Here is a 24,216-nt window from a genome sequence, read left to right on the forward strand (position 1 = left end):
AATGACTACGGTTAAATTTAAGTATAATTCTCTTACTGAATGGAATTTAAAACCCCAAGCAGAATAGAGAACAGTAGATGGGGGCACAAAGTTCAATGTCAGTCGGCTCTTATCACTGAATTGTACCGCGATAGTGGTAGCCTACCAGTGGATGTGGAATTACTTTCTGGAGTGATAGGACAAGTAGTTATGCCTGGAGAGGTAGAGCTGCCTTTAACAGCACCATCTGTTGATCATCCTATAAGTACAGTGATTCTATTATTACAAGGTTTTGAGTATGTAGAAGAAGGTGTGCGTAGCCAGGTACAGAAGATGGATAAGTAGGTGGGGAGTGGAGGATCCCACATACCCGGTAAAGAAATGTTTTCAGCGTTGCTCAAAGCTGGGGTCCCTGAGGAACAGGTAAACAGGGCTCTCAACCTCACCCTCTATGCAATGTGGAGGCAGTACTGTCCAGGGAAGCAAGAAAGAGTTGTTCTGAATAAGGTGCGAGGAATCCGGCAGTCATTCTTCAAGTCCTGTCCTGATGACTGCCGGATTCCTCGCACCTTATTCAGGATTCTATACATCCACTGCTGAAGCCATCACAGATGGCTGTGCCTGACGTTCGCCAGCAGTGGGAATCGGAGGCTGGTTCGCACCTCATAGTCATAAAGAGGGGCTCATTTGACCTGCATCCCCCTGCCCTGTAAATAGAATGTTATTGATATTAATGTGGAGAAATGTGAGGTGTGGTCACACACGTCAGTTTACGTGTGAGTGTGTGTGTGAGAGTGTGTGTGAGAGAGAGATAAAGTGACAGAGAGAGACAGGGGTCTTTGCCTTTAAGAGACTCTGTGAATATTGGGCCCTGCCCAATTGCTTTTTCCTTCTCCTTTGTTCCCTGATAAGTGTGCTGTTTCTCTGTAAGAATTCAACTGTCTGTTTTAAGTTTTCGTAGTTCCATACGAAGCTTTAAAGAAGAGCAGTGGAGCCTGGGCTCTGTGTTTAGTGTTCTAATCTGTTACTTTGTTTCTTGTGTTTTTAAGGCAGTTAATTTGTTTCTTGTTTTTTTAAAATCTGTTTTGTGTTTATTGTGCCTTAAACTGTTACTTTGTTACTTGTTGCCCCATGTAATTGGTTTCAGGGATGACTCATTTCATATTGGCCATATGAAATTTGAATTGATGGGGTAGAAATTTGGATATGAGATGCCCACATTTCAGAGTGAATTGAGCACTTGGGGAGCAAATCTAGTAGTTCTGATGGTTTTGTGATTTCTAAATATTCAGTGAATTTGTAAGAAGACTCCTTACTACATTCGTAGAAGGGATGCCACTGATATCGATCCCTTTGACAAGAAAAAGACTGTTGGGGGAAATTATCTGGCTTCTCGGGTTGTGACATTCTGTTTTAGGGGAGCTGGGAGGGAGTAATCTATTCCAGCCAAACTTGACCCAGAATATGGTAACTGCCTTAAGGGACTTGAGCCTTAATAGCCCTGGTGGTGTAAGTGCTTTAAGGGCTGGCATTTCCCTACATACCATTTGTTTAATTGGAAGGTCCTGACTCTTAAAGTGATTTCCACACTAACAGAGTGTTGGTGTAGGTGTTATGTGGAGTGCAGGTACAAGGTGCAAGGTAGTTGGAAAGTGTGAGCAGGAATGGTATCCCGGGACAGCTGTGTCTATGCCAGATGGTGCTGTGAAGGTGGGCATTTGCTGGACGCTGAATGGCACTTACTGGATATGTAGTTCCAAGGTCTGCTTGTGATTCCCACAGTGCGGTGTGGTTGATATATGACACTGTATGTATGCCTCCCCAGTGCCTGGATGAGTAGCTTGCTCATGCTGGTCGGTAAGAGGGCTATCACAAAGGAAGGATGCTTTGATTGATAGATTTTCTCGACATGGTGCGGCCAGACCATCCCAGGAACTGATTTTGATGGCCTTGGATTACCTGCTCAGAAAGGGAAGTGGCAGTTGAACTGTTACTGGTCAAGAATGTTGTAGCTATATTTCTGACGGGTCAGGTAACATCACCCATCTGATTGATTACAACTGAGAATCAATGTATCAGACCAAGTGGGGGACCAGCCCTTTAGCTATTACTCTCCAGGGGAAGTATGCCAGCCTTTTGGGGCCCAGGGAGGCTGGTGGACTACCGTAGTACACACTGGGAATCGACTATTGGCTTTAGAGTAGAGGGTATTGCACTTCTGTGTTTTAAATGTAATTTAAGGAGACCCTGAGAGTCATACTAGTCTGAGGGTTGGATCATCATGTTTGTAACTTTCAAGGGGTGGAGTGTCCTGTGAGGTGGGGTGTGGCTTTTTCTGATTATTGAAAGTTGCTTCCATTGTGATTGGTTAGATTAGAAACTACAACTGCTTTTTCCATTAGTTATCTGCCTGGTGTCCAGTTTCAAATATCCCAGGTATAAAATAGAAGGGGTTTGATCTCTCTTCCTTTGTTTAAGGCAAGTGGTGCACGTAACCATTGGGATGGTATGCTCTGCACACACTTTTAACTAAATATGTTTGTTGAATATTCAGCTTTGTAGTTTCTGTGACCTGGGGAACATTAATGCTTGGTCGAATTTTTACTGCTTGTAAATAAATGATTAACATATTTCTTCACAGCCAGTGTTTTCTTTCTCACTCGTCAGACCCCTGAACCTGATTCAATGTTACACAGTCACAGGTGCAGAGCGAGTAGAGGAGGGGGCTAAGCACGCATCCCTGCAGTGCTCCTGTGCTGATGGAGATTGTGAAGGAGATGTATTTGCCAATACAAACTGACTGGGATCTACAAGTGAGGAATTCCAGGATCCAACTGCCCAAGGAGGTATTAAGGTCCAGATCTTGGAGATTACTGATTGGTTTTGAGGGAATGATGCAGCTTGCCTGTGCGAGTACACATGTCCACTGAACATTTTGGCAAACACTCATCTCCTGTCTCACTGCCAATCACCAATCACATTCCCAAGTCTAATAGTTTACTTCACCCCACCAGGCTTACAACCACAACTTCTCAAATCTCCATTTCAAAAAAATGCTAAGTATGTGGAAATGACACACCCTGAAAATTCCCTTTTTTAAAAAACTCCCTTCTGTAAAGTGTTATAGGGCTATTTAAACAAAAAAAAATTGCACCATCTTGAACATTTCTTACTCCAAGCAGTTAATCTGATTAACCATTCTATTTAGCACCCTCCACCAACACCACACTGTATTTATAAGCTCAGTTACTGCACTGTAAACACTTTAAACCATTCTTATAATACTGCTTACATTGTAAATGCATGCCATTGTTTATGTATTTATGCACATTGTATTCCATATTCGTACTTCTAACTTTATTTTTATATAATTCTTTATTCTTTATACCTGTTGAATGTTGTATTTATTGCATGTCATGCCAACACACACCTCAGCAAATTCGTAACACATGTAAATTGTGTGTGGTTCCTGTTCGGGCATGGTGACATGTCAGGTAGCAATCTTGCTGTTTCTTTAGCATTTGCTTGTCTTTTACAGGGCCGACTTGCTAGCCCGATGCTCAACCCGGCACGATGGAGAGCGTGCGAGGAGCCGGACGGATGAACCCAGGACCATTAGCCTCAAAGTCCGGTGCGGATACCAGTACATCAACGACCAGTTTATGTGTAAAGGTATGTGGCAAACAAAGTTGATCCTTGATGCTCCTCCCACTTCTAAAATTGTTCTCTCACTGCCTCACTGACTGTAAATTCATCCCATCAGCCAACGAACAATCGTCCACCCATGACCCTCCCCTGTTGCCAAAGACTCCTGTGACTGTTGGGACACAACCCCAATTTCCTTTGTGTTCTCGGCAAAGTGAGATCCTTGAATGTACAGAAACTGTTCAATATCATTGTGATGCTGCAGGCTTACACACTACTGAATTTCCACTGGTAATTCCAAAAGCAAATGAACATCTTTTCATCTGCTGTGAGCATGTGCTCCTTCTTTACTTACTGCCCATTATGCCACTGGCATTTAGGGCAGCAATGAAGGTCCTCCATCTCTCTCTGGCCTTGGCCACTCAGATGCAGAAGGATTCTTCACTGCTGTTTCTCTATATGGTTTGTTTTGCCGGTCAGGGTTGTTGGCCCTGAGCTAAACCCCTGATCATGGAGGACTGGTGGACCACTTTACCCTTTGATCCGTTTGGCATGGGTGAATCTACCAAGAGCCAAAGTATAAAGCCCTGACTCCAGTCAACATTGTTCTCCAGGTCATTGAGCCATGCAAGCCTCCAAACCCAACGACAAGGTTGTGGCATTCTTCGAGGAGAGAATATCCTCCGACACAACCTTAGTGGCTCTGCCTGGTTTCTAGACACCAGAAGATTTAAAACTGTAGCCATCATTTATCATATTATGTTTTGTAGAAAGAAGCTACTCATTGACTTTTAAGCATATGAAAGTCTTTTTAAGCAACACACATAAAAGTTGCTGGTGAACACAGTAGGCCAGGCAGCATCTCTAGGAAGAGGTACAGTCGATGTTTCGGGCCGAGACGTCGACTGTACCTTTTCCTAGAGATGCTGCCTGGCCTGCTGCATTTACCAGCAACTTTTATGTGTGTTGCTTGAAATTCCAGCATCTGCAGATTTCCTCGTGTTAAAGTCTTTTTAATACTTGTTCTGATTATTTCAATTTTGCTGCATTGTGAATGCGAGAGGCAATTCTTAGAAATTATTGAGATGTGAAATTCTAACCGGTAGCAAGGGGATGGAGGAAGTGGAGGTGTAGAGTACTACTGGGATTAAAATATCACAGATACTGGAAATCTGAAGTAAAAACTGGAGACGTTGGAAAAACTCAGCATATGAGGCAATATCTGTGAAGAAAGGCTTATTATTCTGATGAAAGACCAGTGGCTTGCATTCTGCTTCTCTTACTCTTATAAGAAGAGTCAAACAGACCTATGAAGACTTCAATTTGCAATTGTGTTGTTATCTCTTCCAACCAATGATGACGAACAGATGGAAAATTTGACCTAAATTTCTTGAAATCCCTGAAAATATCAAATCAATATTTGTATTGTTCTGTTACTTTCATTCGCTGAGAACAGATATAATATCTGACAGTCAGATATAATCCTGAGAAATATGTTTTATTGTTTTATGATGAATATAGCATGTACTTCCTCTGTTTAATCTGTAAATCAATAGCCATTAGTTTTCTGGTAATGCATACATATATTAGCATTATGATGTGTTTCTGGTTTCTGGGTGCTCCTAGTTTGGGTGATTTTAAATCGGGGCCGTCTGCAGATAACGAACACTGAGCTGAACTGAACATGCTTAGATTCTTTCGTTTTCGTGTTCCATATTCTGTGCTTTTCGCTCATTTTTTTGTCGCCATTTGCGTGATTTGATTTTGTTTGCTTGTGTCGGGGGGTGGTGGGGGGGATTAGGTTTGACGTTTATTGTTTGAACAGTTCCGTGGTTCTCTTCATTTCATGGTTGTCTCTGGGGAAGGCCGGTCTCGGAGTTGTACCCTGCATACATACTTTGATAATAAATGTATTTTGAATCTTTGAATATTATTAGAATGGCTGTCCATTGTGTCCTACAATGACAGAAAACCTATGCGAGAGAGTCTGGTGCCGTTGCACTAGACGGTTTGACTTTCTCAATCTCAGAAGTCTGTGTCCAGTGGTACAAACAAGCATTAGAACTGTGGTCTTCCTTGGCTGCAGTGGATAACCATGACATCTTCTGTGCTTATCATGCCCTTCGCTCTCCTCGAGTGTTGCAGTACTGCCTTTCTAGCAGTTGGATCTCACCGTAGATCTCATCCACCCAGTCCGCCACTTTGCATGCTGGGACAGGCATGTCCCTATCTCATCGGGGTACGAGGCCCACTGGCTAACCTCACCTGATTTAGCCCACCTGTCGAAGCGGTGTACTGATGTGTGGCCGCTATCGCATACAAACAGCTACTTGGAGCCACAAGTGAGAGCTAAGTGTCCAGTGGGGTTCAAAGGTGAATGAGATGCCCCAGAATGGACATAACAAGCCCATTCACCAGAGGTGCCACCCCTCCCTGGATACCCCATACACCTCATATAAGATACTGAAGCAACACACACAAAATGCTGGAGGAACTCAGCAGGTCAGGCAGCATCTATGGAAAAGAGTAAATAGTGGACGTTTTGGGCCAGAAGGAAGGGGGGAAGATGTCTGAATAAAAAGGTGGGGGGAGGGGAAAGAAGCTAGCTGGATAGTAATAGGTGAAGCCATGTGGGTGGGAAAGGTCAAGGGCTGGAGAAGGAAGGATCTGATAAGAGAGGCAGAGGAATGAAAGGTGGGGAGTAGCACTGCTTGTTAGGGAAAATATTACAGCAGTGCTCAGGCAGGACAGATTAGAGGGCTTGTCTACTGAGTCCTTATGGGTGGAGCTGAGAAACAGGAAAGGTATGGCCACATTAGTGGGATTGTATTACAGACCACCCAATAGTCAACGAGACTTGGAAGAGCAAATCTGCAGAGAGATAGCAGGCAACTGCAGGAAACATAAAGTTGTGGTGGTAGGGGATTTTAATTTTCCATACATTGATTGGGACTCCCATACTGTTAGGGGTCTAGATGGTTTAGAGTTTGTAAAATGTGTTCAGGAAAGTTCTCTAAATCAGTATATAGAGGGACCAGCTAGAGGGGATGCAATATTGGATCTCCTGTTAGGAAACGAATTAGGGCAAGTGACAGAAGTCTGTGTAGGGGAGCACTTTGGTTCCAGTGATCATAACACCATTAGTTTCAATTTGATCATGGACAAGGATAGATCTGGTCCTAGGGTTGAGGTTCTGAACTGGAAGAAGGCCAAATTTGAAGAAATGAGAAAGGATCTAAAAAGCGTGGATTGGGACAGGTTGTTCTCTGCCAAAGATGTGATTGGTAGGTGGGAAGCCTTCAAAGAGGAAATTTTGAGAGTGCAGAGTTTGTATGTTCCTGTCAGGATTAAAGGCAAATTGAATAGGAATAAGGAACCTTGGTTCTCAAGGGATATTGCAACTCTGATAAAGAAGAAGAGGGAGTTGTATGAAATGTATAGGAAACAGGGGGTAAGTCAGGTGCTTGAGGAGTATAAGAAGTGCAAGAAAACACTTAAGAAAGAAATCAGGAGGGCAAAAAGAAGACATGAGGTTGCCTTGGCAGTCAAAGTGAAGGATAATCCAAAGAGCTTTTACAAGTATATTAAGAGCAAAAGGATTGTAAGGGATAAAATTGGTCCTCTTGAAGATCAGAGTGGTCGGCTTTGTGCGGAACCAAAGGAAATGGGGGAGATCTTAAATAGGTTTTTTGTGTCTGTATTTACTAAGGAAGCTGGCATGAAATCTATGGAATTGAGGGAATCAAGTAGTGAGACCATGGAAACTGTACAGATTGAAAAGTAGGAGGTGCTTGCTGTCTTGAGGAAAATTAAAGTGGATAAATCCCCGGGACCTGACAGAATGTTCCCTCGGACCTTGAAGGAGACTAGTGTTGAAATTGCGGGGGCCCTGGCAGAAATATTTAAAATGTCGCTGTCAACGGGTGAAGTGCCGGAGGATTGGAGAGTGGCTCATATTGTTCCGTTGTTTAAAAAAGGATTGAAAAGTAATCCGAGAAATTATAGGCCGGTGAGTTTAACGTCAGTAGTAGGTAAGTTATTGGAGGGAGTACTAAGAGACAGAATCTACAAGCATTTGGATAGACAGGGACTTATTAGGGAGAGTCAACATGGCTTTGTGCGTGGTAGGTCATGTTTGACCAATCTGTTGGAGTTTTTCGAGGAGGTTACCAGGAAAGTGGATGAAGGGAAGGCAGTGGATATTGTCTACATGGACTTCAGTAAGGCCTTTGACAAGGTTCCGCATGGGAGGTTAGTTAGGAAAATTCAGTCGCTAGGTATACATGGAGAGGTGGTAAATTGGATTAGACATTGGCTCGATGGAAGAAGCCAGAGAGTGGTGGTAGAGAATTGCTTTTCTGAGTGGAGGCCTGTGACTAGTGGTGTGCCACAGGGATCAGTGCTGGGTCCATTGTTATTTGTCATCTATGTCAATGATCTGGATGATAATGTGGTAAATTGGATCAGCAAGTTTGCTGATGATACAAAGATTGGAGGTGTAGTAGACAGTGAGGAAGGTTTTCAGAGCCTGCAGAGGGACTTGGACCAGCTGGGAAAATGGGATGAAAAATGGCAGATGGGGTTTAATACTGACAAGTGTGAGATATTGCACGTTGGAAGGACAAACCAACGTAGAACATACAGGGTTAATGGTAAGGCACTGAGGAGTGCAGTGGAACAGAGGGATCTGGGAATACAGATACAAAATTCCCTAAAAGTGTCGTCACAGGTAGATAGGGTCGTAAAGAGAGCTTTTAGTACATTGGCCTTTATTAATCGAAGTATTGAGTATAAGAGCTGGAATGTTATGATGAGGTTGTATAAGGCATTGGTGAGGCCGAATCTGGAGTATTGTGTTCAGTTTTGGTCACCAAATTACAGGAAGGATATAAATAAGGTTGAAAGAGTGCAGAGAAGGTTTACAAGGATGTTGCCGGGACTTGAGAAACTCAGTTACAGAGAAAGGTTGAATAGGTTAGGACTTTATTCCCTGGAGCATAGAAGAATGAGGGGAGATTTGATAGAGGTATATAAAATTATGATGGGTATAGATAGAATGAATGCAAGTAGGCTTTTTCCACTAAAGCAAGGGGAGAAAAAAACCAGAGGACATGGGTTAAGGGTGAGGGGGGAAAAGTTTAAAGGGAACATTGGGGGGGGCTTCACACAGAGATTGGTGGGAGTATGGAATGAGCTGCCAGACGAGGTGGTAAATGCGGGTTCTTTTTTAACATTTAAGAATAAATTGGACAGATACATGGATGGGAGGTGTATGGAGGGATATGGTCCGTGTGCAGGTCAGTGGGACTGGGCAGAAAATGGTTCAGCACAGCCAAGAAGGGCCAAAGGGCCTGTTTCTGTGCTGTAGTTTCTATGGTTCTATGGTTCTATAGTGGTCCATAGGAGAAAGGAAGAATGGAAGGAGGAGGGGACATAGGGAGAAGTAGTAGGCAGGTGATAAAAAATGAAAGATTAGAGTGGAGATTAGAGGAAGGGGGCAAGGATACAGAATACTATATATATAGTATAAACTCAGATTTTTGTTTGTGCATTAATATGAACTCAGTGGCTATTTTATTTTAAATATACACTGAGTATATTTAAATGATATACATTTACATTTGACTGGAACGTAATTAACTCAACACGGATCTTGACTACTAAACATTGCATGAGGCATACAATCTCTCTAATTTTTACTCATTACTATTATATGGGTGCTTGCTAGCAAGATTTATTACCAAACCTGATTTCCTTGAACCAAGTTGTTTGCTCGGTTCCTTGACAAGGCAGTGAAGCCCACAACTGTGAGCACATCAAGACCATACTTTTAAGGACAATGGATTTCCTTTCTAAAAGAACATCAGATGAAACAGGTGTTTTTTTTAACAGCAGGTTAATCAATTCATTGTCACATCAACTGAAACTAATCTTTCTTTTTATTACAGATGTTGTTATTAATGAGCTGAATTTACATACCCAGCTGCTGTGGTGAGTGTTAAACGTATGTCTCCAGATCATTGGTTCAAACATTTGGTGGGCCTGTCCTTCCCACTAACTTCCCTGCGGACACTTATCCCTGCAAACAGTCGGGGTGCCACGCCTGCTCATATACCTCCTTCCTCACCTTTATTCAGGGCCTGAAACAGCCCTTCCAGATGAGGCAACACTTCACCTGTGAATCTGCTGGGGTTGGTGCGATTGAGTCCGGTGCTCCCAATGAGGCATCCTCTACATTGTTGAGACCCACTGTAAGTTGGGGAGGGACCGCTTTGCCGAGTTCCTCCGCACCATCCGTCACAAATGGTACTTCCCGGTGGCCAAACATTTTAATTCCAATTCCCATTCCTGTTTTGATGAGTTGGTCGACTGCTTCCAAATGTGCTGAGATCAGGCCACCCACCTTATATTGCATAGCGGTACTCTCTAACCTGATGCCATGAATATCGATTTCTTAGGGATCTTTTCTGGGACCCCTTTTCTTCATGATTTTTATAAATGACCTGGATGAAGAAGGGGAGGGATAGGTTAGGAAATCTGCAGATGACACAAAGGTTGGGGGTGTTGTGGATAGTGTGGAGGGCTGTCAGAGGTTACAGTGGGACACTGATAGGGTGCAAAACTGGGCTGAGAAGTGGCAGGTGGAGTTCAACCCAGATAAGTGTGAGGTGGTTCATTTTGGTAGGTCAAATATGATGGCAGAATATAGTATTAATAATAAGACTCTTGGCAGTGTGGAGGATCAGAGGGATCTTGGGGTCTGAGTCCATAGGACACTCAAAGCTGCTGTGCAGTTTGACTCTGTGGTTAAGAAGGCATACGGTGTATTGGGCTTCATCAACCGTGGGATTGAGTTTAAGAGCTGAGAGGTAATGTTACAGCTATATAGGACCCTGGTTAGGCCCCACTTGGAGTATTGACCTCAGTTCTGGTCATTCCACTATAGGAAGGATGTGGAAATTATAGAAAGGGTGCAGAGGAGATTTACAAGGATATTGCATGGATTGGGGAGCATGGCTTATGAAAATAAGTTGAGTGAACTCGGCCTTTTCTCCTTGGAGCGGCGGTGGATGAGAGGTGACCTGATGGAGGTATATAAGATGATGAGAGGCATTGATCATGTGGATAGTCAGAAGCTTTTTCCCAGGGCTGAAATGGCTAGCATGAGAGGGCACAGTTTTAAGATGCTTGGAAAAAGGTACAGAGGAGATGCCAAGTCTTTTTTACTCAAAGAGTGGTGAGTGTGTGGAATGGGCTGCTGGCAACGGTGGTGGAGGTGGATATGATAGGGTCTTTTAAGAGACTCCTGGATAGGTACATGGAGCTTAGAAAAACAGAGGGCTATGTGTAATCCTAGGTAAGTTCTAAAATAAGTACATGTTCGGCACAGTGTTGTGGGCCGAAGGGCCTGTATTGTGCTGTAGGTTTTCTATGTTTCTGTGTTTCCTTCTGGTAAACAAAGAGTGTAGAAGACAAACTGTACAAATACAAAAAGAAAGAAATAATACAAATAAGTAAACAAGCAATAAGAATCGAGAACATGAGATGAAGTGTCCCTGAGAGTGAGTCCATTGGTTGTGGGGACATTTCAATGCTGGGGTAAGTGAAGTTGAGTGAAGTTATCCCCTTTGGTTCAAGAGCCTGGTAGTTGAGGGGTAATAATTGCTCCTGAACCTAGTGATGTGAGTCCTGAGGCTTCTGTATTTTCGTCCTGATGACAGCAGCAGGAAATGAGTATGACCTGGGCGGTTGGGGTCCTAGTGATGAATGCTGCTTTCCTGCGTCAATACTTCATGTAGATATGCTCAATGCTCACACAGCTACAGAAGTTTGTCAAAGTTTTAGATGTCCTGCCAAATCCTCGCCAACTCCTGAGGGAGTAGAGGCGCTGCCATGCTTTCTTCATAATTGCACTTACGTGCTGGGTCCAGGACAGGACCACCGTGGATTTTAAAATTGGTGAACCCTTCCATCTCTGATCCTACAATGAGGACTAGCTTATGGACCTCTAGTTTCCTCCTCTTGAAGTCAATAATCAGCTCCTTGTTCTTGCTGACGTTGATTAAAAGGTTGTTGTTGTGGCACCACTCAGACATATTTTCAATCTCTCTCCTATATACTGATTCTTCACCACCTTTGATTCAGCCTAAGACAGTGGTGTTGTCAGCAAGCTTAAATGTGGCTTTGCAGCTGTGCTTAGCCATACATTCATAAGTATAAAGCAAGTAGAGCAGGGGACTAACACAACCTTGTAGTGCAACTATACTGATAGAGGTTGTTGAGGAGATGTGGTTGCCAATTCAAACTGAATGGGGTCTGCAAATGAGGAAATCGAGGATACAGTTCCATAAGGAGGCACTGAGGCCAGGATCTTGAAGTTTGGAATCCATCGTAACAAGAGAGCACACCTTTATGAAACTGTGAATTTAGACCATAAGACCAAAAGGTATGGGAACAGAATTAGGCTATATGGCCTATCAAGTCTGCTTCACCATTTCATCATGGCTGATCCATTTTCCCTCTCAGCCCCTGTTCCTGCCCTCTCCCTGTATCCCTTCATGCCCTGTTGAATCATGAACCGATCAACCTCTGCCTTAAATATACCCAATAACGTGGCTTCTACAGCTGCTGTGGCAATGAATTCCACAGATTCACCACTCTCTGGCAAAAGAAATACCTCCTAATATCCATTCTAAAGGAATACTCCTCTATTCTGAGGCTGTGTCCTCTGGTCTTAGACTCTCCCATCATAGGAAGCATTGTATTCATACCCACTTGACTGAGATCTCCAACATTTGTTTGGATTTCCGTGATTGTTGAATTACCCAATGTATAAGACCATAAGACATAGGAGCAGAATTAGGCCATTCAGCCTATCGAGTCTGTCATTCCATCGTGACTGATCCTGGATCCCACTCAACCCCATGCACCTGCCTTCTAGCCATATCCTTTAATACCCTGAGCATTCAGGAAACTTCTGCTTTAAATATGCCCACAGAATTGGCCTCCAAAGCAGTCTGTGGCAGAGCATTCCACGGATTCGCTACTCTCTGGCTAAAAAAAATTCCTCTTTACCTCTGTTCTATAAGGTTGCCCTTCAATTTTGAGGCCGTGCCCCCTAGTTCTAGATACCCCCACCATAGGAAACATCCTCCCTATATTCACCTTATCTAGTTCTTCCAATATTCGATAGGTTCAATTAGATCCCTGTGCATTCTTCTAAATTCCAGTGAGTACAGGCCCAAAGCAGCCAAATGCTTCATTCCTGGAATTATCCTTGTGAACCTCCTCTGGACTCTCTCCAATGACAACACCTTCTTTCTGAGATAAGGGGCCTAAAAATGTTGACAACACTCCAAGTGTGGCCTGACTAGTGTCTTATAAATCCTCGGCATTATCTCCTTGTTTTTATATTCTATTCCCCTTGAAATAAACGTCAACATTGCATGTGCCTTCTTTACCACAGACTCAACTTGTAATTAGCCTTCTGGGAGTTTTGGAAGAGAACTCCTAAATCCCTCTGCACCTCTGATATTTGAACCTTCTCCCCAATTAGATAATAGTCTGCACTATTGTTCGTTGTACCAAAATCTATAATCATACATTTCACAACACTGTAAACCATCTATAATTTTTTTCTCTATTCCTTCAATTTGTCCAAGTCCTGCTGGAATCACATTGCTTCCTCAACACTACCTACCCCTCCACCTATCATCATATCAAGTGCAAAATTTGCGAAAGGCCATCAATTCCACGGTCTAAATTATTAATAAACAATGTGAAAAGCAGCTGTCCCAATACTTACCCGTGAGGAACATCACAAGTCACCGGCAGCCAACCAGAAAAAGGCCCCCTTTATTCCCACTCTCTGCCTCCTGCCTCTCAGCCATTCTGCTATCCATGCCAGTATCTATCCTGTAACACCATAGGATTTTATCTTGTTAAGCAGCTTCATGTGTGGCACCTTATCAAATGCCTTCTGAAAATCCAAGTAAGTGACATCCACTGCCTGTCTTTTGCCCACCCTCCTTGTTACTTCCTCGAAGAACTCTAAGAGATTTGTCAGCAAGATTTCTCTTCACAGAAACCATGCTGACTTTGACTTATTTTATCATTAGTTTCCAAGTACCCCGAAACCTCATCCTTAATAATAGACTCCAACACTTTCCCAACCACTGAGGTTAAGCCAACTGGCCTATAATTTCCTTTCTTTTGCCTTCCTCCCTTCTTAAAGAGAGGAGAGAAGTTTGCAATGTTCTAGTCCTCCGGGACCATGCTAGAATCAAGTGATTCTTGAAAGATCATGACCAATGCATCCATTATCCCTTCAGCAACCACTCTCAAGACTCTGCAATTTAGTTCATCTGGTCCAGGTGACTTATCCATTTTCAGACCTTTGAGTTTGCTTAGCACTTTCTCCTTTGTAATAGCAATGGCACTCACTCCTGCTCCCTCACACTCACAGACCTCTGGTACACAGCTAATGTGTTCCACAGTGAGGACTGAGGCACAGTACTCATTGAGTTCATCTCTCATTTATTTGTCCCCCATTACTACCTCACCAGCATAATTTTCCAGTGTCCAATATCAACTCTCACCTCCCTTTCAAGAATCTCCGGAGGGAAAGCCCAAAAATCCTCGGCTTTGCCGCTGGCAGCCGGGGCTGGGGTCGAAGCGTTCGGATAGAAATGGTGCTCAGTACTCAGTGTCGGAGGGCTGGTCAGAGCTCGAAGTTTTCGGATGACTCAGAGTCGGACTGTGGTCGGGTATGGCAGGGAGAGTTTTCTTCCTTCTCCCGTCTGCATGAGATGTGGGACTTTCGAGAGACTTTGAACTTTTTACCGTGCTAATGGCCTGTTCTTCATTAAGTTACAGTATTGCTTGCGCTTTTGTAACTATATGTTATAATTATGTCGTTTTTGTCAGTTTTTCAGTCTTGGTCTGTCCTGTGTTTTTGTGATATCGCACCAGAGGAATATTGTATCATTTCTTAATGCATGCATTACCAAATGACAATAAAAGAGGACTGCGCGTCCTCATAATCAAATCTAATCTTTTACTCTTTATATGACCACCCCAACAAGTCTAGTAAACTTGTCCATAAAAATATTGGTCCCCCTTGGATTCAAGTGCAACCCATCCCTCTTGTACAGGTCACACATGCCCCAGAAGAGGTCCCAATTATCCAGAAATCTGAATCCCTGCACCCTGCTCCAGCTCTTCAGCCAAGCATTATCTGCTCATTCTATTCCTATCCTCGATATTGCATGGCACAGGCAGGAATCTCAAGGTACTACCCTTGAGATCTTGCTTCTCAGCTTCCTTCCTACCTCCCTGTGTCCTGTTTTCAGAAGCTCCTCCCTTTTTCTACCTATGTCATTGTACTAATATGCATCACGACTTCTGGCTGCTCACCCTCCCTTTTCAGGATATTGTGGAGGCGTTTAGAAACATCGCAGACTCTGGCACATCAGAGGCAAACTACCATCCACGTTTCTTTGTCGCATCCACAGCATCATCCATCTATCCCTCTAAATATAGAGTCCACTGTTACTGCTGCCATCTTCTTCAGTTCCCTACCCCTCCGAGCCATTGGGCCAGACTCAGTGCCAGGGGCCCCGTAGTTCAACAACATCTGAAAGTTAAGAGCTTCTACAGTATATCCAGATAAGATGTCACTGAATTTATATGGAAAGCAGAACTCCTGAAAATGCCTTATTGTGAATACCAAATAAAATTATTTTGTTAATCAGAGAGGGCATAGTGGAAGGGAATTAATATTCAGACAAAATCTGAACATGAAAGATGTTGTTATTTATGAAACTGGAATGGTGGCATTTTACTGAAATAATGGGATTACTCAAGCTTGATTAGTCTCCAACAGAAGAAAGGGCATACAGCAAATCTTGAAACCAGAGATACAGTAATTAAAAAGAAACATATCCAGTTGCTGCCTGAATTATATTTATTGAGTGATAATTTAGTGCAAAGAAAAAGTCTTTTCCAATAAATTCTATGAGTTCAAGCATACCTATTTAAATCGAGGATGGTTTGATTTATTCTGGCATCATATAGCTCCTTACACAATAATGACTGGAGCCAATGGAGCATTTTTCACTTTTCCATCATATTCTAGACTCCTGTTACATTAGCTACATCAGAAATACATTTACTTTTGAAGAACTGTGGTGTAGATTTACACCCAGTAGCCACTTAATTAGGTTCAGATCATCATCATTATGTGCCTTGTCATAAGATGTTGGTGATCATGGTCTTCCACCTGTCTTTAATCTGAAGAGTTCTATATCACCATGGTTAAGATTTCTTAAGGTTTTTCATTTTAGTTCTGTAAGAGCAGTCTGTTCTGCTTTCAGCATGTTTGGGTTTGAGCTAAAGACAAAGGGCTATGTTGTTCAACTTAGGAATGTTTGGTCAGCCAGTCAGGATGGAGAAGGTTCTAGAGAACGAGGGGCAGAGAGGATTTGTGAAGGACAGTGGTGTGGGTCACAGTTTTTTTTTTGACGGGAGCTGGGAGAATGCAGGAGGGAGGGTGGCTGAGGACGCTGCCCCTTTTGCACAAGATGCTGTGTGGAGATGATTAACTTCAAGAAGGAAGGACTAATACTCCCATGGGGGAGCCCATTTGTCCAAGATGGATTTCAAGCAACATTCGGAAGGTTGTGTGTGCTTTCACGGAGACCTTGGGTCCAATGTGTGAGTGAAAGACAACTTCAAGATGAGCTCCAACTTATGTGCACGTTTGGACTGGGTTAACTGTAATGGGCCCTTTTAGTTTTTTTTTCTTTTCTCTTTCCTGTCAACTGTTTGATAAAATTGAAAGTTGTAAATATACTTTCTTTATAATTGTTCCAGTGTACGATCTGTTATTTCTTGCCAATAGCTAATTTCATGTGGGTAGTATTTACACAGTGTTCACTCAGATGGGGTGCAGGTGGTCGAAACATCCTGGCTCTCCCGGTCTGGTGGGATCCAAGTCATATCGACCCTAGACGTATGGAGCTCGAGAAAGGTGGTTATCTCACCGCTACATCCATTGACTTATTAGTGAGGGGCTGACCAGCCCAGTAAAAAGGAGTTTCAGTTCTAATAAGCTCTTCGAAAGGTACAGAAGGTACAGAAGGTGCCTAATAAAGTGGTCCCTGAGTGTTTGTTAATGATCTTCTGCTGCTGTAGCCCCTCACTTCAAGGTTTGACATGTTGTGCATTCAGAGACGCTCTTCTGCACACCACTATTGCAATGTGTGGTTATTTGAGCTACTGTCACCTTTCTGTCAGCTTAAACCAGTCTGGCCATTCTCCCCTGACCTCTCTTACCATAGAACCATAGAAACCACAGCACAGAAACAGGCCTTTTGGCCCTTCTTGGCTGTGCCGAACCATTTCCTGCCTAGTCCCACTGACCTGCACACGGACCATATCCCTCCATACACCTCCCATCCATGTATCTGTCCAATTTATTCTTAAATGTTAAAAAAGAACCCGCATTTACCACCTCGTCTGGCAGCTCATTCCATACTCCCACCACTCTCTGTGTGAAGAAACCCCCCCTAATGTTCCCTTTAAACATTTCCCCCCTCACCCTTAACCCATGTCCTCTGGTTTTTTTCTCCCCTTGCCTCAGTGGAAAAAGCCTGCTTGCATTCACTGTATCGATACCCATCATAATTTTATAATCTTATTAGCAAAGTTTTTCATCTACAGAACTGCCACTCATTGGATTGTTTTTTTTTTGCTCTTTGCACCATTCTCTGGAAACTCTAGAGACTGTTGTGTGTGAAAATCCCAGGAGACTCTGAAATACTCACACCACCCCATCAGTCCGGTATGGAAACACCTCTGCCCATGAATGGAAAAGGTTGAAAAAGTAGTAGATATACCCCAGTCCATCACAGGCAAAGCCCTCCCAGCTATTGAATACACTCACATGGAGTGCTGTCAAAACAGGGGAACACCCATTACCAAAGCCATGCTCTTTTCTCACTATTACCATCAGGAAGGAGGCGTAGCAGCCTTAGGTCACATACTATCAGGTTCAGGAAGATTTATAACCTTATAACTATCATACTCCTGGATAATTTTACTCACACAACTCTGAACTGATTCCACAATCTACAACCTCACTTTCAAGGACTCCATGACTCAGGTTATCAATATTATTTTTATTTGTAGTTTGTCTTCTTTTGCTCTTTGGTTCTTTGTCAGTTTTCTTTATGCACAGTGCTTCATATATTTTATTATATTTCTTTATTTTTCCTGTAAATGCCTGCAAGAAAATAAATCTCAGGGTAGTAAGTGGTAACATACAGTATATGTACTTTGATAATAAATTACTTTGACTTTGACTTAGCATGCACAGTTCAATAATTAACAACAGAAATTGAATTGAAAATTCAGGATGCAACCTTTTGTGCCAACTCACAGTTTCACTGGAGTACATTATATTGAGAGCAGCAAAACCAGTGTGATTTAAAGTGTTCAGACTGGGATAGCATTTCTATATTTTATGAATCCCTTCAGTCATTTCAATGCATTTAAAATATCATTTCTGGCCGTGCCAAGCAGAGATCAAAACATCTGATCACAGCAGCCTTGATTTGTGGCCTCAAGACTGCAGCCGACTGCATGTCAGTTTGAAGACCTCTATGCCATTATCGCTCTCCTCCAATGTTTGCTGGTGTGCTCCCCATCCTCCTCTCTCATCACCATGGCCACCTGTGCAGCTGTCACAGAGAGATCACTTGAAAAGCCATGACCTACTTTCCAGCTAACACTCAATGGATAAGAGTAGCTGCTGTGATCATAAGTAACAGCCACAATCTATGAATGACTATGTTAAGTTTTAAAGGGAGTAGACCACTATAATAATTTTTCAAAACTTAATGTCTCATTTTAATGACTTTTCTTCTCAGCTTCAATGCAACATTGTCAAGATATAGCAACAAAAATGGGGTGAAATCCAATTACTAGGTATACTGTAAGTTCTCTAACCAAGGTAATTTTGACTCTACTGATAAATCCCCCAGAATAAATTATACAGTTTTGGTCAGAAGGACGCTGAGGCTTTGGAGAGAGTACAGAAGAGATTTACTAGGATGCTGTCTGGTTTAGAGGGCACGTGCTATCAAAAGAGGCTGGACAAACTTGAGTTCTTCTCTTTGGAGCTGTGGAGGCTGAAGGGAGATCTGATAGAGGTTTATAAGATTATGAGAGGCATAGACAGAGAGACAGAGAGTATTGTTTTCCCAGGGTAGAAATGTCTAATGCCAGAGGGCATGCATTGAAGGTGAGAGAGGTTAGGTTCATAGGGCACATGAGTAGTAAGTTTTCGACCCAGAGAGTTCTGGATGCCCAGGATGTGCTGGCAAGTATATTAGAGGCTTTTTAAGAGCTGTTTAGATAGGTGCATAAATGTGAGGAAGATGGAGGAACAGACAACATGGTGTAGGTAAGAGGGATTAGTTTTTTAAAATTACTTTTTAGCTGGTTTGGCATAACATCGTGAGCCAAAGGGCCAGTTCCTGTGCTCTACTGTTCCACGCTCTATGTTCTATTTTATATTTTATCGCAAGGCCTGGAATTTGCATCTGCCCTAATCTTAGGTATTAGTAAATATCTTTATAAATTGATAGAATTAAAAAAGGGGCTACCATTTTGGGTATTCAGATATGGCAAGGCTATTGCAGAAGAGGTTAGGGTGACGTGGGGATTAAATGAAAGCAGCAGCAAACTGAACACCGGCACTTCAGATCAAAAGGCTTGAATTCAAGTCAAAGCGTTTGGGGGAGAAAATAAAAATAGGTACTGTTGGAAATAACCAATTGACTTTTTTTTTAGCTGTTTCATATGCAAATATATTCATAGCAATGGAGACGGCTTTAACATTAAAGACCAGCTTGGCTTTTCACAGGGAACTGCTCCACTACAGATAGGGCAGTCTCACTGTGTAGGTCAGTGGTAAGAGCAGCTTTCTCATTACTGGTGAGGTATTCTGGGCTAATCCACACAAAATAAAATTGTAGATTTACAAAGGCTGACTATAAAGTTTTTATGAAACCTGATGTGGTCACCAGTGCCTTTTAGGGAAGGAAATGTGTTGTTATCTCCAACCGTGGCTCATTTGTGACTCCAGACCCATTAAAGCAGTGAATTCTGAACCAACTTCTGACTACTCAGGCAAGGAAAAATTATGTTTGGACAAGAAAAGCAGGCCTAGCAAGTGATATCTGCACATTTGAAGGGATAAAAGAGATTCGTTACAGTAATGTTTGCTGCAAAAAGTTCAGAGATTTAATCAATTGATCGCTGAAATGGTTGCCTATCTTATGAAGTCAGGTAGGACATTCACTGGAGATGAGAGGAGTGAGGGTCAACTTGGTTGGAATTTATAAGATCTGAAGGACTCGATAGAAAAGTGTATGTGGAGAGGATTTTTCCACATGTGGGAGAACAGAGATTAATATTTTCTCTTAAAGCAGAGGCTCCCAACCTTATTTATACCTTGAAGTCTTCCCGTTATCCGAGAGGTCCACAGACCCTAGGTTGGGAACCCTTGTCTTAAAGGTCTGTAAGCCTTTGGGATCTCTTCATCAAAGGGCAACAAAAGTAGCGAGAGTCTAATTTTTTGTAGGTCTGCTTTAGACTGATCTGTGATAAACAAGTGACTGTCCATGGATAAGTAAGAATGCAAAGTTCAGGTTAGAATAAAATCAGTCACAATCTTAGTTAATGGAAGAACGGTTGAGGGGTTGAGCGCTCATTTACTGCTCTTGGATCATATAGTCATATATAATGAATGATTAAAGATTTTAGGTTTGGAGAGAATTAGATGAAAATATTGGAGAGATCTGGTTGAAATTATGAAAAAAAAACATCCTCAGAATTTATCTACAGCATTGGGTGAGTACTATATAGGGAAGAGCTATTTTTATTGGCAATGAAAGGAAATTTTAACTCTGATAAGAAGAAGACTAAAATGTGGTAAAAAGATTATTCTTAATTCTATGGATTTGTTATTATGAGATGTCCTACAAAAATAATGGTTGAAGCATAATCTATAATAGCTTTTAAATGAGGAGATAAATGTTTAAAGAAGATACATTTCAAAAGGTCTAAGTTAGAGGCAGAGATTATGACCCTGGATAGCTAATTTTCAGAGATGCATGCAGTGGTGATATTTTGCCTTCTGTCCTAAGAAAATCTATGACGTTATTTCAATTTTGTAAGAATATTGTAGTCAGATGGCTTTTTTCAGGGGAAGATGGACATGATATGAATAATTCTGTAATAACTAATATATTTTTGAGATATTGTTCTTGAATGGAATGGAATGTTCTGGTTGACAGAATAAAATTAGTGAGGAAGGAAATAATTTTTCAAAGTGCATGATGTAGATAGAGCTTTTTAACACTTGATTTTCAAATGTGTGATATATAATTCATAATATCTGCTTTATGATTAAGTATGCTCATTCTCTGGAGCTGGGCTATTGGCTTCACATCACAAGAAGAATTTGACTATTTAATAGAAAGACTGAGATTTGTCTGCAGTAGGTTTTTATGAATTGAGTTTTGTAGAAGTGACAGATGAAGAACTGTAGGGTTCCTTCATTCACAATGAACTAGACTCCCAAGTTATGCATAACACTTTTCCTATTGAGCAATAAAATATTATCCACTTTTATTTGGGTGAATGTAAGATAGAACTGTTACAGGCCAGTTTGCATTAACACGATACTGAAATGAGCAGCTTTCTCTTCTTGAGAATAATTGATTACAAACGTCTCACGCTGTCATACAATTTGGCTTGAATTCCATCCTACAGGTACAGCAGCAAAACTACATGAACAAGACCTTAAGACCATTAGGCATGGGAGCAGAATTAGGCCATGGAGTCTGCTCCACCATTCGATCATAGCTGATTTATTATCCCTCTTTCTTCTACCTTCTCCCCATAACCTTTGGCGCCCTTACTAATTAAGGACCTATCAAATTCCACGTTCAATATACCCAGTGACTTGGCCTCCACAGACATCTGAAGCAATGAATTCCACAGTCTCACCACCCTCTGGCTAAAGAGATTCCTCCTTATCTCTGTTCTAAAGGGATATCCTTCTACTCTGAAACTTGACCTTCTGGTCCTAAGCTCCCCCACATGAAACACTGAATGTGAAACACAAGGACAAGAACTGATATAATAACACAAACGAAAAGCTGGAGGAACTCAGCAGACTAGGCAGCATCTATGGAAAAGAGTAAACAGTTGGTGTTTTGGGCCAAGGTTCTTCATTAGAATGAAGGGTCTCAGCCTGAAATTCTGACTGTTTATACTTTTCCATAGATGCCACTTGGCCTGCAGAATTCCTCCAAATTTTTGTGTGTATTACTTTGATTTCCTGGATCTACAGATTTTCTCTTGCTTGTGAACATCTCCAATATTTTCATTTCCTTATCCAGATCATTTGTACCATCTTTCATGATGTACCAGGGCCTCTCAGGTCACAGCCTTTCACTCAGAAAAGAATTCTGTTTAAAAAAAAATAAGACAGCCACATAAAGACTTGTTATCATAGTTGATGATTGTCCCAATGGGACCCTATTCTTGTGTTCATGTAAGTCAGGCGCAGCTGAGAGGCGTTACGTACCCTCGTCATAGCCCAAGGCTAGGCCCTTGAATGATATGTGCAAAACACGTTTGCTATTTTGCCAATAGCTCTGGTGTCAACATAAAATAATCTTGAAAAGAGAAATGTAAGCAGGTGCAGTCCTTTGATAATCATGGCAATGTTGATAATGCACCATATGGTGAAATCTACTTTGACTTATCATACCTTGTTCATATTTATACTTCAATGGTATCAAGAATACTGTATATTGAATAACATCAACTAAAATTTCTGACTTGTCTCATTAAATTGCTGAATACAGATATCAGGCAAAGGCATTGTGGGAAAGTTGTGGTTTATTTGCTAATTTTTGGTAGAACTTCTAAGAGGACCACAACGTTGTTGTAGGGTTTGGAGGCTTGCATGCCTCATTGGCCCGGAGAACTATATTGCCTGGAGTCAGGGCTTTATGCTTTGGCTCTTGGTAGGGTCACCCATATCAAACAGGTCAAGGGTTAGAGGCCAGACTAAGAGTGGTCTACCAGTTCTCCAGGTTCGGGTTCATCTCGGGGTTAACAACCCTCACTGGTCAAACAAAATTGTTACGGAAACAGCAATGAAGAATCCTTTTATGTCTCAGTTTGTCGGTATTCCTGAGTCTCCACCCAGGACTTGCATGACTGACAGTAGTGAAAACCGAGCAGAAGCTACTAACACAATGGAGGAAGCCCGGAACACTGCCAGAGATGGAGGACCTTCATTGCTGCCCTAAACACCAGCAGTGTAACAGGCCGTAAATAGTTGTATGTAGATATTCTCTCAGAAAAATGTATAATCACGTTAACGCAATTTAAAATTTCCAGGGATCCTGGTTATGGTAGAATGCTCAACTGAAATGATCAACTAAGCAGAGGTAGAAGAATGCACAGTGTGTAAAAACAGATTAGTTCGGGCTGTGAGGAGGAACCTTGAAACATGCACAATTATACCATGCTCACAGATTCCCACCCTTTACAGATTGGCAAGTTGGAATCCTAGTTCCAGCAGGTAGATCAATTATAAGGAGTGCTGTGCAATGGTCAGGTAATTAGGGTTGACAACAGGTCTGGATAGCACCATCTTTCCACAACTGAAAGGAAAGTATTTAGGTATTGAAATAGAGTGCCAATATTCAATGGGCTGTTGAGGTAGGATTGGTAAACCCCTGGATGATAATACCTATTGACATGTTTGCCTGATTGACTGGGGAACCTTGTTTTGTGCAGGTACTTGGACAGTGGCTGAATATTTGAGGTAAGAATTCAACCCGTCACCTCCTACACTCCCCCCCCCCCCCACACACACACACCCTATTGTATGACCATGTCCTCAGCATTGAATTACTGTACATCAAGTGCAACTCTGATTCCTGGGGCTCCCCTATTGTCAAGCAGGGTCCTCAGCTCACAGGTGATATCACTCCTCTTTACGTTGAGCCTGGCTCTCCAGAGACGGAAGACTCAGGGCCCACTTAGTGCCAAAGCCGGATCCTGAGGATCATGCAGTCCCAGGGAAATGAAGCAGGACAAGAGTCTTATGGGGATGGACCATAATTTCAAAGGACTCTTCTATTTACTGTACCTGCACAGCCACAAGGATTAGTGCTGTGCCCATTGTCGCTTGTCATCTATATCATAAATCTGGATTATAATCTGGTAAATTGGATCCGCAAATTGCGGATGACACCAAGATTAGGAGACCATAAGAAATAGGAGCAGAATTAGGCCATTTTGCCCATGGGGTCTGCTTTGCCATTTCATCGTGGTTCATCCAATTTTCCTCTCAGCCCCAATCTCCAGTCTTCTCCCCGTATCCCTTCATGCCCTGACCAGTCAAGAATCTATCAACCTTTGCCTTAAATATACATGAAGACTTGACCTCCACAGTTGCTTGTGGCAAAGAATTCCACAGATTCAAGGCTCTCTGGCTAT

General features: G+C 42.2%; 1 long non-coding RNA gene across 2 annotated transcripts in view; it reads left to right on the forward strand.

The window, feature by feature from the left end:
* The first annotated feature begins 2,464 nt into the window (after positions 1 to 2,464).
* LOC140203311 (uncharacterized) overlaps positions 2,465 to 24,216 on the forward strand; it is a 29,985-nt gene continuing 8,233 nt past the window's right edge. Inside the window, exons 1-4 of one of the 2 annotated variants that reach the window (XR_011887339.1) lie at positions 2,465 to 2,485; positions 2,676 to 2,825; positions 3,518 to 3,651; positions 9,573 to 9,615. This is a non-coding gene — a long non-coding RNA (uncharacterized lncRNA). Of the gene's footprint in view, positions 2,486 to 2,612; positions 2,826 to 3,517; positions 3,652 to 9,572; positions 9,616 to 24,216 lie in introns of those variants that run through there. The other variant, XR_011887338.1, reaches the window with a different exon arrangement.

This window comes from Mobula birostris, chromosome 9, assembly GCF_030028105.1.
Source record: "Mobula birostris isolate sMobBir1 chromosome 9, sMobBir1.hap1, whole genome shotgun sequence".
In the NCBI taxonomy this organism is placed as follows: domain Eukaryota; kingdom Metazoa; phylum Chordata; class Chondrichthyes; order Myliobatiformes; family Myliobatidae; genus Mobula; species Mobula birostris.